We start from the raw sequence: 16,534 nt of genomic DNA on the forward strand, positions 1-16,534 counted from the left end.
TATTTCTGGATTTGGCGAAGAGCGAGTATATTCGTTACAATATCAAAGAATTTAATTTATGTCACAGGTTTTTCGGGTTTGTGAGTTTGGAGTTGGTGGGTTTGGAGTGTGTGGATTTACAGAATGTGGATTTAGACTTGTTATGTTAGGCGGTTGTGGGCTCAGGGCTTGTGGGTAAGGGATTTCTGGGTTTGAAAACCAAGAGTTTGTAGGCTTAGGATTTGCACATATGAGATTTGTAGGCTTAAATTTTAATCAATTATAAGAATTTAAATTTTTATTTCTCTAATAATAAAATTTGACCAATTATTTAATCAAATTAATTATTAAGAGGTTCTAAATTAAAATATTCTTGGTAATAATATTATAAAATATAATATTCTTAATCATTTTAATGAAGAATTTGCTCTTCTAAAACGATCAAAAACGAAAAGTAAATTTCTTAGAATTTAAATTTTATATATTACAAATCATTATTATGAATTTCATTGGTTAAAAATTTCTTATAATTAAAAAGGTATAAATAATTAATCATAAAAATAAATATAACTGTAAAATATAATAATAAAATAATCAGTTAATAGGTTTTATTTAAGGAATTAAAAAATATTAAAATAAATTCATAATTTTAATTTGACATATTAATGTTATAAAAATTAACTAATTTTTTTCATTCATTAGTAGCATATATTATTTATATTTATTAAAACAAATCATTGGAAGGATCATTACTTTAAATTAAGATATCTAATGATTTTTAAATTAAATATATGCAATTTAAAAATACTTTTAAGTTATTAGATTCAATTACAATTGGTATAAACCTATTATTGGCACCGCAAATTTCTAATTTGTTGATGAAGAATTTGTTGACAAAGCTAAACAATTATCAACATTTAATACTCGAAATGAATTTAAGGTATGAGAATCTCTTAATATAAAAGATTCAAAATTTACATTTTTGAAGTCAGGAATTTCATATCTTCAATATCATTAATGACCCATTCTTCTAATTGATATAATATAAATAAATTATTTATTTCATAAAATAAATATAAGAATTTCAATTAATTATAATATTATATATTATATTCAAATAAAATTAAAACATAAATTGGAAAAACTATTCAGAAATTTCACTTATTTGATTTTAAATCTTTAAATTAATAAAATAATTATATAAAATTCCTATTATTATATGATAATAAATATAGTTATTAAATTAATTATCAAAGTTAAATCCCAATATCTGCAAAAAATGAAAAAGGAAGAAAAATGGAGTAGGGTTGTTCGGTTTTGAATGGGAGAAGGAATGAGAGTATGCAGGTATTGGGTGGATGAAGATGAGAATTTACGTAGAGTATGTGGATACAAAATGGAGTCATGGTCACATGTATTGCCGAGATGTACAGGAGAGAAAGAGGGACAGTTGAGTGTGGACGAGTGTGTAAGATGGATTTTGATTCTTGGATGGTAATGGACAGGGAGTGATGTGGATGAAGAAATTGGAAGACGTAAGGGAAAGCAAGGGGGTAGGGCAGAGTCAACATCATCAATTCGAGGCTCCTTCGAAACTTTATATCCATCGAGAATTTTTATATGATGTCAAAATTCTGAGTAAAAAAATACATTTGCAAACGATTCTAACCGTTCAAATGCTGTCGTCTGCTACCCGATATTTTCTCTCTTTCGCAAAATCGACAACAGTAAGTTGGTGATAGAGAATTCTCTTTTGCTAAAGCTCCTTCGGCTTTAACGAACACATTCTCATCACGTATCTCGTGCTTCCCACAGGAGTTTATCCCTGCAATTTTATATCATTCCCATAAATGTATTATTATTATAATTCGTAACTTGCATTGGTACTAAAACAGACGAAATTTCATTGTCCCGATAAAAAAATGGGCATTCTTTTAAAAAAATGTGATTATTCAACTTTTTATTACAACTTTTTTCGTTTTTCGCAAACTGAATTTGCTCATTTCCAATGTTTTCTTCATGATTTAAACTTTATACACACGGTTTACTGAGCAGCCTTGCCGTTTTTTAACTTCTAACTTATGTATATATGTATATGCACTGTAAATATACTATGAAATAACAGTAGAGAGAATTCTGGAATTTAAAAAAAAATGGTCTTAAAAGTTTTTAAAATGCGCTTAATTTTTGAATTTATATCCATGATGGCTGGTTAATGAACCTAACCTTTAGTTCAGGACACTTAAAGAGTGTACTTATTATTTTCAAGTTATCGTGCTGAAAGGCATGCAGACAGACCGACAGACAGATTCTTAAAAACCTATTTTTCGGATTTAGGGGGTCTCAAATCGTGAACATTTGACCAAAACTGGGGGGAGGGGGCGAATTGTTAAATTTTACACATCTAATACCTTCTCTGATGAGAATGTGAAAAAAACCATTTATAAAAATTTGTTTGCTCTACTTTCGGTGAAAAAACGTTATCTATTTATTTTGGCTTAGCTTGTTTCGTGTGTCTAAAAATTGAATTTTTGTATTTGTAATCTTTTTTTATAAATAAAACAAAAACTACGTGTCCTATAAAAAAATGATTAATAAAAAATTTGTAGATATTATTTGGGTGCACAATGTCGTCTTATCTTTTTTTCCTATCTTGCATAGTTTGACCGCAATATGCAATTTTTTATTAGTTTTCGTGCAGTCAAAATTTTAATTTTTCGAAAATTTTTGTTTAAAAAGTTGATAGGATAATCTTGTAGAGCTATCGAAAAGTAACATTTTTCTTCTTAAGTACTATGAACAACTATGCACAGAATTTTTGAATCCTGAAAAAATGTGTACTGAACAATTTTCAAAATGGGCTTATTTTTAGTACTTTCATCCAAAATGTCTGACTAACGAACTTGGCATTTAGCTTAGGGCACTAAAAGAGTGTACCAGAAGCTAATCTAATAGAGTAATTTTTTTCAAAAGTTATCGTGATCACAGACAGACAGGCATAATGACAGACATAACGACAGGCAGATTGACATACAGATAGATACATTCGTAAAAACCTGTTTTCGGATTCAGGGGCTCTCAAAACGTGGACCTTTTGACAAAAACTAGGGAGGTCAAATTTTATACAAATCTAATACCTTCTCTGATGAGAATGTAAAAGTGATTTAATTGTCACGAATGATTTTTTGATAGTTCTGTTTTTAGTTTAAATCATAAAGAATAGCATCAAAAACATGAAAAGTTAAATTTTTTGAAACCCCCCACATGAGAAGAAAACGAAATTAAAAGACAAAAGTTGTGGTAAGAAAGTGCCTATGCAGCGGACACATTGTTTTTACTGTTAATCACGTTTTTTATGATTAAAGACAAATCTACGCATCCTATCAAAAAGTGGTTAATAAAAAAATTGGTAGATCTTTTTCAAATGCACAATTTTTGTGCAACATTTTTCTTTTCTTGACTTTTTTCATATCGCGCGTTATTTGGCATAACATGTTCTTTTCGTGTGTTTTTTGGGATTTTGTAAATGCTGTAACTCTGGTAATTTTTGAATTTTTGAAAAAAGTCATGTGGATAAATTGTTCGAATTTTTGAACACTATGAATAACTTTACAGAGAATTTTTGAATTTTGAAAAAGTGGTATCAAAAATATTCAAAATATGCCCACTTTTTGAATTTTTATCCAAAATGGCTGGCTAACGAACTTGACCTTTAGTTTAGGAGACTAAACGAATGTACCAAAGGGAAAACTAATAGCTTGATTCTTTCAAAAGTTATCGTGTTCACAGACAGACATACATACATACAGACATACAGACACATTAGTAAAATCCTGTTTTTCCGATTTAGGGGGTCTCAAAACGTGGATATTTGAAGAAAACTGGGAAAGTAATATTAGTTTCTTAATTCAAGAAAAAATTACATCACCGGTATTAGTAACGATAATTTCTTGATTCAATTTTAATTCTTTCTTCGTGTATATCTCCTAAACCATTGGAGGCGTAATAATCTATCTTTTAATTTCTCTAAATTATATTATATCCATTACATGCCAAGCATTCCCTAGTTGAGTGTTATTTCCACAAAACTATACTTGATACCCACCCTCTGAACTAAAAAAATGGAGTTTTTCCACAACGACTCTAACAATTTTCTCGCGAGGTATCACAATACAAAAAAATTTGAAGGTCGAAAACTTTGTTTGTTGAGTTTCATCGTAGTCCACGCTGGTTATTTGATTTTAAAAAAATGTTAGAAGACTTACCAATATAATTAAAAATCGCAACCAAAGAAAGGATCCGAGTACATTGAATCTTCATTTTTTTAACGTAGGAGAAACTGACAATAGAATAATGAAAATTTCTATATTTTCTGTATACATACTACTTGGAGATATATAGGTTTTCCCTTTCCCAATCACAGATCGTAAGCGTATGGGCGTGTTTATATTAAAAGGAAATAATGTGCTTGTTTTTGACCTTAAAACTTTACTCAACATAGGTGTAGAAAATACTAATATACCTCGTGAGTCTTCACCTTGCTCTGTAATACCATGATCCAAAGAGTAATAAAATGCACGAGGATAAAAAACAAGACAATAGGAAATTATACAGGGTGTACATGGGTTCATGTTAGGTAAGTTAGCATGGTAACGAACGGTAATATTGGTAAGTTACCGGCTAGCGCATTTGACGTTCGATCTCGGCGAGAATTTAAGAGTTTATTTTTTCTCTTCTCTAACTTCTAACTTCCGTGAAGCGCATTTCCGGCAACGACAACGGACTGTGAATATTTTGAATGAAACGGATTGTGAATCCATGCGAATAATTTTAGTAGAACATGCCTCAACATTAAAGTGGTGTAAGAAAATTTTTGGGGCTGCAAGGCAAGGAGGGAAAGAGCGTTCTAAGTTCAATTACTGCAAACTTTTTTGGTTTCAAAATAAGTACCGTAGCCTTTAGATAGTGAACATGCCAGCTACAAGCGTAGCGACAGAGAGAACATTTAGTAGAGCTGGAAATGTACAGAATATTAAAAGAAACCAAATTAAGACAAGTCGTGCAGGAATGCTGACTTACGTATTTCACAATCTAAAACTTGCGGAACGAAAAAATCCTCGCCACCAAAAACGAATTAAATTTTGGACCGACGAGTACAATGAGGATATAGCTGAAGGAAAATGTGACGAACGTGATGATATTGAGTCTGATTTTTCTGACATTCATAATGAAGAATATTAAAACTTTTTACTTTCATTCGTTTTTTAATGTTTACAATAATTTATTTTCATGTAAAAAGACAGAGACTGGTAAGTGTAGATAGAGACTGGCATTTTTGTATTCAGCTGTTTCTTTAACTAAATGTTACACATGTGAACATTTTTTGAAATAAATAATTGCTCATTTGATTTCATTATTTTAATTATTTATATTTATTCAAATGTAATAATTTAACTTTTCAAGTTTTGCAGTAATCCAAGACCAAATTGCACATTGCAAATTTTCCAAATTTATTATTTTAATGCTCACAAAGTTTCCCATACTTTAAATGTACCTAAATGAGCGCTGCCTATAATTTATTCTATAAGCGTCATAATTATCTAATTACTGAATTTTTCAGATCTTAAAGGGTTATCGACCACTGTGAATAAATATTCAAGATGTTATACTTGATTTTGAATCATTTGGTATATTTTTTGTAACAACAATAACTTAAAGAATATAATAAATGATTGAACATTAAGTATAATATCGTGAACATTATCTAATTATTTAAAAAAATTTTAAAAACCACTATAATTAAATATTCTCATAAATTCTCGATAAATTCTCGAAGCTTCATTATATTCTTTATATAGGTTAAACATTAAAAAACGGTCAGATGCCCTATTTTGAAATTATGGTGGTTTTCTGGGAATAGCAAACGTTTCAGGTGCTTTTAACAAGTCGATAAAATGTAAAAGTGTGAAGCACCTTGACCATCTCCAGTGGGCAAAAAATTTGGCGACGTCTTTACGATATCGTTAAGACATTTTTACGACAACTTTACGACATCCTATGTCCATGCCGTTTCGCTGTCTTTACGATATCGTACAGACATCGTCAGATCATGCGACTCATTTACGATATCGTAAAGACAGTGAAACGACATGGACATAGGATGTCCTAAAGTTGTCGTAAATATATCGACAACGATGTCGTAAAGACGTCGCCAAATTTTCTGCCCACTGTGTCTTGACTTTCAGATAAAGTTTCAGGAGGATCTGAAGGTCAAGATGATTTTTCAAAGCAAATCTCTATTTTAAGCCTTTTTTTTAAACTTATTTTAAACCTTGACGATCTTGATCTTCAGGTAAATTTTTAGTCCGTCATTCCCCTTGCCTCTCACAATGACTGTAATTGTCTCAATTACCCACAGATTAACTGTTCGAAATTTGCTCCGTTAGCTTTCAGACATGAACGCAAACTTCTTTCAAAATTTCGCACAAGTTCTAAGCATAGTTTCCCTTGGAATGAACGCAAAAGCTGTACGAATTCGTTCCATCAGATCTTTTCTCGTCGTAGGCCGTTAAGCAAAAACTACATTTTTAACATATCGACACAAAAAAAAAACAGATTATGTAAGGTCTGGTGAGCAAGGAGGCCATTCAACTGGACCTCTCATTTGGATCCGCCTGCCATTGTTATTTTTATTCAAGAACTGACAATGAGTAAAAAGTGTAGCGTATAGTCTAGGAGCCACAACCCTTTTTGATTTTTGATAGGTAAAAAGCTAGAACTTTATATGTAGGAAAATGTTGACATGACCTGCATGTTCCTTCCGGGAAAATTGTAAATAGTGGCATGAAAAGTAGTGGGAAGGCGGAAAATCTGTCGATCCTACGCTGGCAAAATATTTATAGGTAAGAGTTTGCAATTGGAGTATATTTGAAGATGATAATTTATAGAATTCGAAAAAATTAGTGGCCTACGATACCAACGGTATAGCTTTTGTAAACAAATTTTGAAACACATCGCCTCAAAGGGCGGGGGGGGGGTGAAAAATATTCATGAGTAACCGGCTGATTTTTGGTCATTTGTTAAATTACTAATAGTGCAATCGAATTGTGACAATGACCTACAAGTTAAGTGGCACGTTTTTTCAGACCGACGCTCGAAACTTGTCGATTCCACGGTCGTAATTTATTTATTGGTAACCGTAGGTCATGCATAGTACGTGGTTAGTTAGTTAATTCTTTACCTAAATAAAGCAGTGACCTAAAAAAAATGGCAAGAATTGCTAGACCTATAAGAAATGTCAAAAGTAACGTCCATATATGATCAGTCCCGACTGGACACTTGATTCAAAATACGAAAAAATAGTTTTTAAAAATTCTCATAAATAGTGAAAATAGTAATATTTCTGATTGTATGTTATAAATGTAAGATCATTGAATGAAAATGTATAACATTTAAGAATATTATTGTTTATATATTAAATTACTAGCATTACAAGTATTTTGGTAATAATAATATAAACATATTTCAAGTTTATTAGAATAAAAACAAGTTTAAAACTCAATATATTTAATTAACTTTTATTCAGATTATTTAAATTGTTCAGAAAAAATTAAAAGAAATATAAAAACAAATTAATCGCGTTCACTATTCGATGATGAAGAATCATCCTCAATGGTTGAACTTTCTTCGGAAGTATCATCATCTTTACTGCTGCTGTCTGAATCTGCAATAGAAGAAGAAAGTAGTAAATAAATTGCGGAGAATTATCATGGCCAAAGTAAAAAAAAAACAATAGAATACCTTCCACTTGAGATAGAGAAATTTATTCGAATAAGGGACATTCAGGGCCGTTGAACCAATAATATTCGTAATTTCCATCAGTTATTGACCATCCGTAGTTTTCGGGGTTTTTTCTGTCAGAACGCGCATGTGGGCATTGCAAGAAATACTAGATACATATTGTGTTCTTTTTATTTGCTGCAACACCTTTTCCTTTCATGGAGGTAAACTGGATGAATCATATCTAATGATTTTCTTCTTTTGCACTTTTTCATTTCTGCTTTTACAGACACATTTTACAGAATGTATCTCTGGTCCTAAATAATTAGAATAGTGAAAAAAGTTTTTTTTAATTACTATTTTGAAGAAATACCGACCGTGCTGTCGTCAAACCCTGCAAGCATGGACATAGGAAACAAGGGACTAGGCATGACATTGCGAGGGTGATGCAATGAGGGGGGAGGTCCGCCGTCATTGGGCTAGGTCTGATATCAGCTGTGTCAAAGCAGCACTAGCACAGCGAGTACACATCTTCGAACTTCTAGGGGTCTGTGGGTAAAACAGATTGCATGATTACCGTTAAAGACAGTTAAAAGTCAAACTTCTGCTGTAAAACCTAAATGTATCCGTCGATAATCATTATTTGCATAAATAAAATTTTTTCTTCCTTCAACTCTTTGCAAGGCCATAAACGATCCTTTAATATTTATTAACATTTCCCGAAAAAAATTCTGCTTTATTTAAACTTTTATTTTTCAATATGAGCGAAAAAATATTGATCTTAGGACTGACTTGGTCCGTTGTTATACTCATCACATGGCCTTAAGTTAAACATCATTTGCACATCTTCTTTTCAGTACCTGAAATTGGCAAGCATGACAACCGGTATATCAGAATCAGTGCAATGTACTTGAACTCGATAATTTGTATGAAATTGGCAAACATAATATCAAATTTTCGTGTCCACCTCTTCATAGTAGCAAGACAGGTTATGGTCAATAGTTTTCTTTATTCTCAAATCAGTAGACACCTCATAAACATAGCAGTAATCATAATTTAATTGTACAGTCTTTTCAGTGAGAAGCGGAACAAATTCTTAACTCGTCCAATCTTCTATTAAAAATCTTACAAACTTCTCTTTAAAATTAATACTTCTTAAAGGGGTAGGGGGGTGAAGGTCAGCACTTTCAAAAACTCGATTTTTTTTTGTTTGTCTTTTCTTGCTGTCAAACATTTCAAGAATGTACTCTTAAAAGTGTAAGTCGATCTGAGCAAAACTCTCGAAGTTATTGTCTAGCTAGTCTCTTGTCCTCTAGTACTACAGCACTGACAGCTGCGGGCTTCTAAAACTTTAAATGCGTTTTTCTCAAAAATACTTTTTCAAAGTCTGTGTTCACTGCCATTTCAAAATTAGTTCACCGATTCAATTCAAACTTAGTACACATTTTCTATATATAAAATAACTCCCCCTAACATTCAGTTAAAATTTTGTTAACATTAAGGGTGTTTTGCACCCCAAAATGGTGGAATTTTTCGTGAAAAATAGCAGATTACACTTTAGATGACCACTAAAAAATTTTTAATGCAAAAAAATAGAATCACAGAACGTTAGAGAGAAGATTTTATGATACTTTGACTAAATATAAATGGTTTCTAATTTCCGATAATTTCCGACCGAGATACAGGGAACAACGCGAATTGTTTACATTAGCTTAATCCATACTCTTCCTAAAATTTTGCAAAAAGAGTGTTTTTTCGCTAAAACCTTTCAACCCCCCCCCCTCCCTCGCCCTTAAAAGCTTGCAGGAATTAGTTGGACATCTATTGTGTTTTTTTATGTCATACTGTGTATCTTCTTCACCTCTTTGCTCACGTTCATAGTCCTTAATACTAGGTTTTTTTGTATTTATCAAATATTCTATCAACTTCTTTTCTTTGATATGTAATTCTAGACAATATTTGCTTTGAACTTTTACCGTAAGTCTCAGCAACGTTAATTAGCGTGTGTATCAGATAAAACCCATCAATTCAGTAAATGTCCGCATCTAGCGGTTGAACGTTTTCACTTTAATGTTTAACCAATTCAGATGAAATTACTGATTTTGAAGTTTTGCAAATAGTTCCGTTACAATGTGAAAATGAGAATGAAATTGGAGCCAGAGGGCAACTTAGCGCTTTTTCTACGTGTATTTTGTTTTTTAATTATGCATACAGAGGATTACCAAAACTATTTCTCTAAAGCTTTACTTCTTTTATTTTTCGATTCGTTTTTTTTTCGTTTTTTTTTTAACAAAAATGTTAACTATATTCTTTGTTATTACTTTATCAAATCGATCAGGTGTCGCTCTCGACTCATTAATAAAGCTTTTACGTTGCATTTCTCCATTTTTTTCAACAATGACAAAAAGTCATGAACTTCATTATTCACTGATTGGCCACTGATAATGTTGTATAAATGATCCATTGATAATTGTAATTAAAAGGGATCGGTATTTTGTTTTAGTAATGAAATCAAGATTTATAAATTAGTAGATGATTCTTTAATAGACGAATTTTTTTAATCTTTTGTTATATCATCTTTTGCTGTCAAAGCACAAAAATCCTTTAGTTTTGAAATAATGCGCTTCCGAAACGAATGGGTTACCGACCTGGATGAGTTACTTCCACATTTTTTAGCTAGTAATAAACAGTAAGGTAGCTTGTATAATTTTAACGATTGAACGAGAAAAAGATATTCATAATTTTTGATCAGATATACAATAACAAACTAAAATCACTTGTACGAACACTGTATTCTAATTTAAGGTAATATTCAACTAATTGTGTATACATTAGAAAAACCTGTAATGTTTTACCATGAGATCTGTCCATAGTTTTTGTTCTGTATTTTTGATAACTGTCGAATAAATTTTTAGAAATTTCATTTTGGATTTCAGGCCGATGACTCTGTTTTTTATTAAAATTTTGCAGGTGCTGCATTATGCTGTCTAGATCATGTCCGTGTGCTACCGTTTTTAAAAATGGTTCAAAATGTAAAACTTACAAAATTTGTCTATCAACGTTTCCGTGAAAAAGTAGGATCCGATTAAATAACCATTCACTGTTTCATACTATACCATAAAACTCCATCGGTTTTGATGATCCACAGGTCTGTACCAGTGGAGAGATTCGTTTGACCAATAATGACAGTTATATCTATTGGGCTATTCGTTGCTGTAAAATACAATTTCATTAGAGAAAAGTAGATACCCAAAGAAAAAAAGATCATCTTGTATCATTTGTAAAGCCCATGCGAAAAAATTAACACGCCCTAAAATTTGATTTGGCGTTAAAGCTGACCTTGTTTTTGACTGACAATGTGAATGTGAGTTTTTAAATATTTTCAGTTTAAAGATTGGAGGTAAAAAATTACTTTAGGTATTAATATTTTTTGTAATCTAATGTTTGCTATTTGAACTTGCTTTTATTATTTAAGATTAATTCACTAGTCAAACTTCTTGTGCTATTTTTCAAAATTAAATTTGCAGATTGTCTGATTATTATCCACCTACTAAAGTTATTGATATGATATCAGTTTTAGGGGAATGTTAGAAAAATTGCGTCGCTGGATCAAGACTGTATGCTTAATTGTTTTCAGGCAGAAGACATTATACTGATTTGATAATAAAAAACTTAACTCGCTAGACTGAATGAGAAATAGGTATACCATAAAGTATAGCTTCAACAATTTTAACAGATCTAAATTATCAGTCCTATCACATTACTCTATCGCAAGCTGCAAGGTCAAATCACATTTTAGCGCGTGTTAATTTTTACCAATGTGATTTACAAATAATATAAGATGATCCTCCTTTCTTCAGGTACGTATTTTACTCTGATGAAACTGCATTTTACAGTGAAGGAGGGCTCAATAGACATAACTGTCATTATCGGTCAAACGAAAATCCCCATTGGTACAGACCTTTGGATCATCAAAGCCGATGGAGTTTTATCACATTGTGTGGAACAGTAAATGGTTGATAGACAATCCTAGTGGACTCACGATAAACAAGCATCCCAAAGGAAACAGAACTTACTACTTCCACGTCGTTATTTCCGTGTAACGCTAAAAGTAAGGTTCTTAGCGCTTATAAAACGATTGCCTTTAATTTGACCTTTCCAAGTTAAGAATAAAAAATTATAAAATACGACTTCTCACGTACGATTTTCTGTACATTACGAATCCGATTGTAGAAAAGCTGTGAATATTTTTTTATTCAGTCCGAAAGAATTTTTATGAGTTGCTAAAGTAAAAAATCAACCCGCCGCGCGGGCAAATTCTCATCGTGCGCTCCACGCGTGGCTCGCAAGTTTGAGCCCGCTTAGGGCGCGCGATTGTTGCTCCTCGAGCTTCGCGCTCGATTTTGTATTTACTTCGCTCTACGCGCTCGGACTTTATATTTTTCTCTCATTCGCATATTCGCGCTCGGCCTTTGCATTTCTCCCACATTCGTGCACAGACCTTTTAAAAATAAAGGCTAAAGAGTCGACAACTGTAATTTTGCGATTTTTAACTCTCTTTTGTTAAAGCTCTATCGGCTTTAGCGAACGCATTCTCATCACGTATCTCGTGCTTCGCACTCGACTTTTCCCAGGATGTCAAATTTTCTACATAATGCTCAAGACTTTTACAACAAATATAATAGATTTTTCATGTACCTCTGTCTAGGATTGGGCATTTAGATATTGCAAAATAAAGTACACATTGTACTGATCATGATTATTTTAATATTTGTTTCTTATTTTACGTTAAATTTTATTCTTAGATGCGCTGAAACATGTATGATTTGAATCCATTACATATAAACCTGCAAGTTCGACCCCGCTTCGATGAGAAAGAAGGTTGCAGTCTTTTCCAATATTATCACATATGTTGATTATCTCAGAGAATAATGGGTTTGAAAAAACACAAGAAACCTCGTTTTTTTTAGAAAAAAATTTCAAAATTATTTTGAAAAAAGTTTTAGAAAGTTTTAAAATTTCTTGTTTTGAAAATGATAGGAGTCTAAATTACATTACAAACTTTAATGTAAAATGCTGGAGTTTTGAAATCTTTGGAAATGTTTCGAAAAATAATACGTTATTTATGCCATCTTAAAACTTAACTAAATGAAGCTACCCTAATCCTTAACGGGAATGGAAAGATAGCCTATTCTTCGTAGAACCCATCGAAATTTTCCTTTTATGTTTTTTTTAGAAAAATCGGTACTTTCCGGAATATCCATAATTCATAATTTATTCCTGCAACGGTCATTGGAGAAGGATAGCGAAAAACTGCCTTATCTAGGACCGACACACCCTCGATAACAAAAGTTCAAAAGTCGAAGTCCTGGAAAAAAATTTGTCAATTTTTTAAACAGTCTTATTCTCATTGCCTAGTTTTTATTTTTTATTTTTAATCTTGTTTTTTACGATTAAAAATACTACGCTTTCTATCAAAAAAATATTCGTAAAAAATTTATACTATATATTTTGACTGAATAAATTTTGTCTCACTTACTCTCGTAGCTTGTATCGTTGTACTCAAATATAGTTTTCTTTAAATTTTCAATCTTGTTTTTTAAAAATAAAACAAAAAGTATTTACCCTACAAAAAAGTAATTCTTGCAAAATTTGCTAATCTTTTTTAGGTGCACATTTTTTGTCAACCTATCTCTTTTCATATCTTGTTTTATTTTCCACAAAATGTAGTTATTGCTTTTTCATGAGTTTTTTTTACGCTAAAAATTTGAATTTTCGATTTTTTGTTAACAAAATTTAAAAATTTCTTTAGGCAATCTTGTACAGCCCAGAAAAAGTAGCGTTTTTCTTTTTTAGACTTTTTTCCATATCACGCTTTTTTGGGCTGCAAATGTTTATTTTCGTTTGGTTTTTTGGATTTTTACAATGCTATAGCTTTTGTCATTTTTTATTTTATTAACAAAAGTTCGTATTTTTAAATGTTCGTATTTTTGTAAATAAGATATAAATAGCTGATGTAAGTATTCAAAAATATTTTTAAAAAGTGGTCTCAAACTTTTTCAAAATTCTCTAATTTTTCAAAATTCCTTCAAAAAAAGTTGGCTAACGAACTCGTCCTTTGTTTTTCTATCCTTATAAAGTGTGCTATAGGAAAATCCAATTAAATAATTCCTTTAAATGTTACCGTCTTTACAGACTACAACGACAACAACAACAACGACCACAATGAAAACGATGGCAGGCAGGCACCGACGTAAAAACAATTTTTTCTGACCCAGGGGGTTTCAAAACGTCGACATTTGATGCAATCTGCGAAAGTCATTTTTCACATAAAGCCAATACCTTCTCATTAGGATGAGAATGTGAAAATAGTAGTAGGAAAATAAATCTGCGCCTCGATACTGTAAACACTAGGATTCCATGTAAGACGTAATTCGGTAATAAAAAAGTTCAACCAATAAAACCATTGCACTTCAGTTTGATCCGCCAATCTAATGAAATAATTATAAATATTACATGACACGTCCACGTCGTACGCAATCCAACTGTTAGATTTTTCTCTTTGAAGTTTCAAGTTTACTAAATACTGAAAGTTTTTGTTCATGTCATTTTGATGCTACGTCAGTTTTTAAGATCCCATCAAATCAACTCTTTTATAGAATTCTTAATTCCATACAGAAAAATTGAACCAGTTGAGATAATGAAAACTATTTTTTTAAACAAATTCAGACATTAATTTGTGTTGTAGAAATTATTTAAATTCATTTTTAAAACATAAGTTTATCCAAGACTCTGCATTATTACTCCAATAGCAAGTGCTATTAAAGCAGCATTTAGATGGTTAAAACATTCTTTAGTGCCTTCTTTTAAACAACTTTAAGCAACAAAGATTATTTAATTTCTTGTTATTCTAAGCCGAAACTCAATATAATCTTAGTATAAACTTAGGAAAAATTGACTAGAATGTACGATCTAACACTACACTGTTAGAAAAATCTGTACAATGTAAAATATACATGCGTGTGAAGCAAATATGCACTACCGCTACTGAAATGTAACATATATTAGTGTAGTGAATTTAATATGCATATGTATTAAATTTAATATACAGGTCAGTATAACAATGTGCGTGAAAACTCAAACCGCTTTAATTTCTTTAACTCTTGCCAAATATTCTCAGTTAAATTAATAATCTATAATTCGTTGACTGGATTGTTATTTAGTATTAAAGTTAAATTTACGGGTAAAACTTTTTCCTAATTTTGCTCGAAATGGTTAAAACTTAAGGCGAAGACTGTTAATTGTAGATTAGGTCTGATATTTATCTCTTGAGGGAATAGTGTACAAGAAAAAAGGTTGAAGGTTGTCCATTGCCTGGCCCTTTCTGATTCCTCGAAGACTTTATTAAAAGGGGTTTGCTTACGACCCAGAAGTTAGCTCAGGATTTCTCCAGAAGCCACAGGTTCAGCGTAGGCCAGGATCGCGCGGCCTTCTTAATGATTTACCATTTTTTTCGACGGGAAATTGAGAGAAAAGTCATTACTGAAGTAGACTCCTTTTTTCAAGTCTTCGAGAGATCAGGAGCGGACAGGTAATGGACACCAATCTTTTCTCCTGCACACTAGTCTCTCAAGAGACTCTAACATAGCTCATTAAGGTCCAAATTATGCGAACTCAATTTAAAGGTAAATATACTATACAATTGTATTAACCTTTTATTAGTCCGAGCTTTATCAATATACTGAACGCTTTCTTTTAAACCGTGAGTTGTCTCAATATCTCTATTTAAGCCGGAAATAATTTTTCTTACATTAACAATCCTGGTGACCACACTTTTTAATATTTTCTAATTTTCAAAGTGGGGCTCCAGTCACAAATAGTCAAGTAATTCACTTGAATTTATCCGTTTTTCCGCATAGTTTTGCGACTTTACGAACAGATGAAAATTAGCATTTAAAATATAGGCTTCGTCAACAGTTATTTTTTCCACATTGATTGCTCTGACAAAAATAAAAAATTTTCACTGAGATACGAGAAACGTCAGTTAACAGGTAGAAAGATTTCGAATCAGCTTTGCTAATTTGAACTCGGCGAGAATTTTTTTTGCTGAAATGCAGCTACTTTTTCCCAAGTGTCTGGACTTTTTGTCCCGATAGTAGCAAGTTACCATTAATTCCAAATGCCTCTAGTTTCTAGATCAACCTCGTTTAATGAACCTTGTCGAAAGGACGAGAAAAGTCAATATCAATTGCGTCAACTTGCTTATTACCATCAAGTGCCTCCTCAATAAAGTGAGTGTATAAAGTTAGGTTAGTGCAACATGATCTACCAGAAATAAACTTATGCTGCTCCTCGACAATAAAATTTGACACCAAATTGAAAATTCATCTGTTAAGATACTCTGAAAGATTTTTCCTATTGTGTTTATTATATCTATCGGTCGGTAGTTCTTAACATCCGATTTAGCATATGCTTTGTAGATTGGAACAAAGTGACTAGATTTCATTTGAAAAGAATAAAAACCAGTAGATAAATATTTAGTAAAAAGGTACCTAATTGGCCTAGATATTGCGCAGCAGCAGTTTTTATAGAATAGAGGAAGGATGCCATCGGTGCCAGGACCTAGGTTACAGTTTCCTGTCATATTGACCCTTTTAAAAACTTCTAACAAGGCGATTTCAACATTATTAATATCAAGGAGAATGATTTAATTGTTTAAATTTGGGTAAATAAATCGTCTCATAGACAGAAGAAAAGTTATCTGCAAATAAATTGG

Source organism: Belonocnema kinseyi, chromosome 1 (genome assembly GCF_010883055.1).
Source record: "Belonocnema kinseyi isolate 2016_QV_RU_SX_M_011 chromosome 1, B_treatae_v1, whole genome shotgun sequence".
NCBI lineage: Eukaryota > Metazoa > Arthropoda > Insecta > Hymenoptera > Cynipidae > Belonocnema > Belonocnema kinseyi.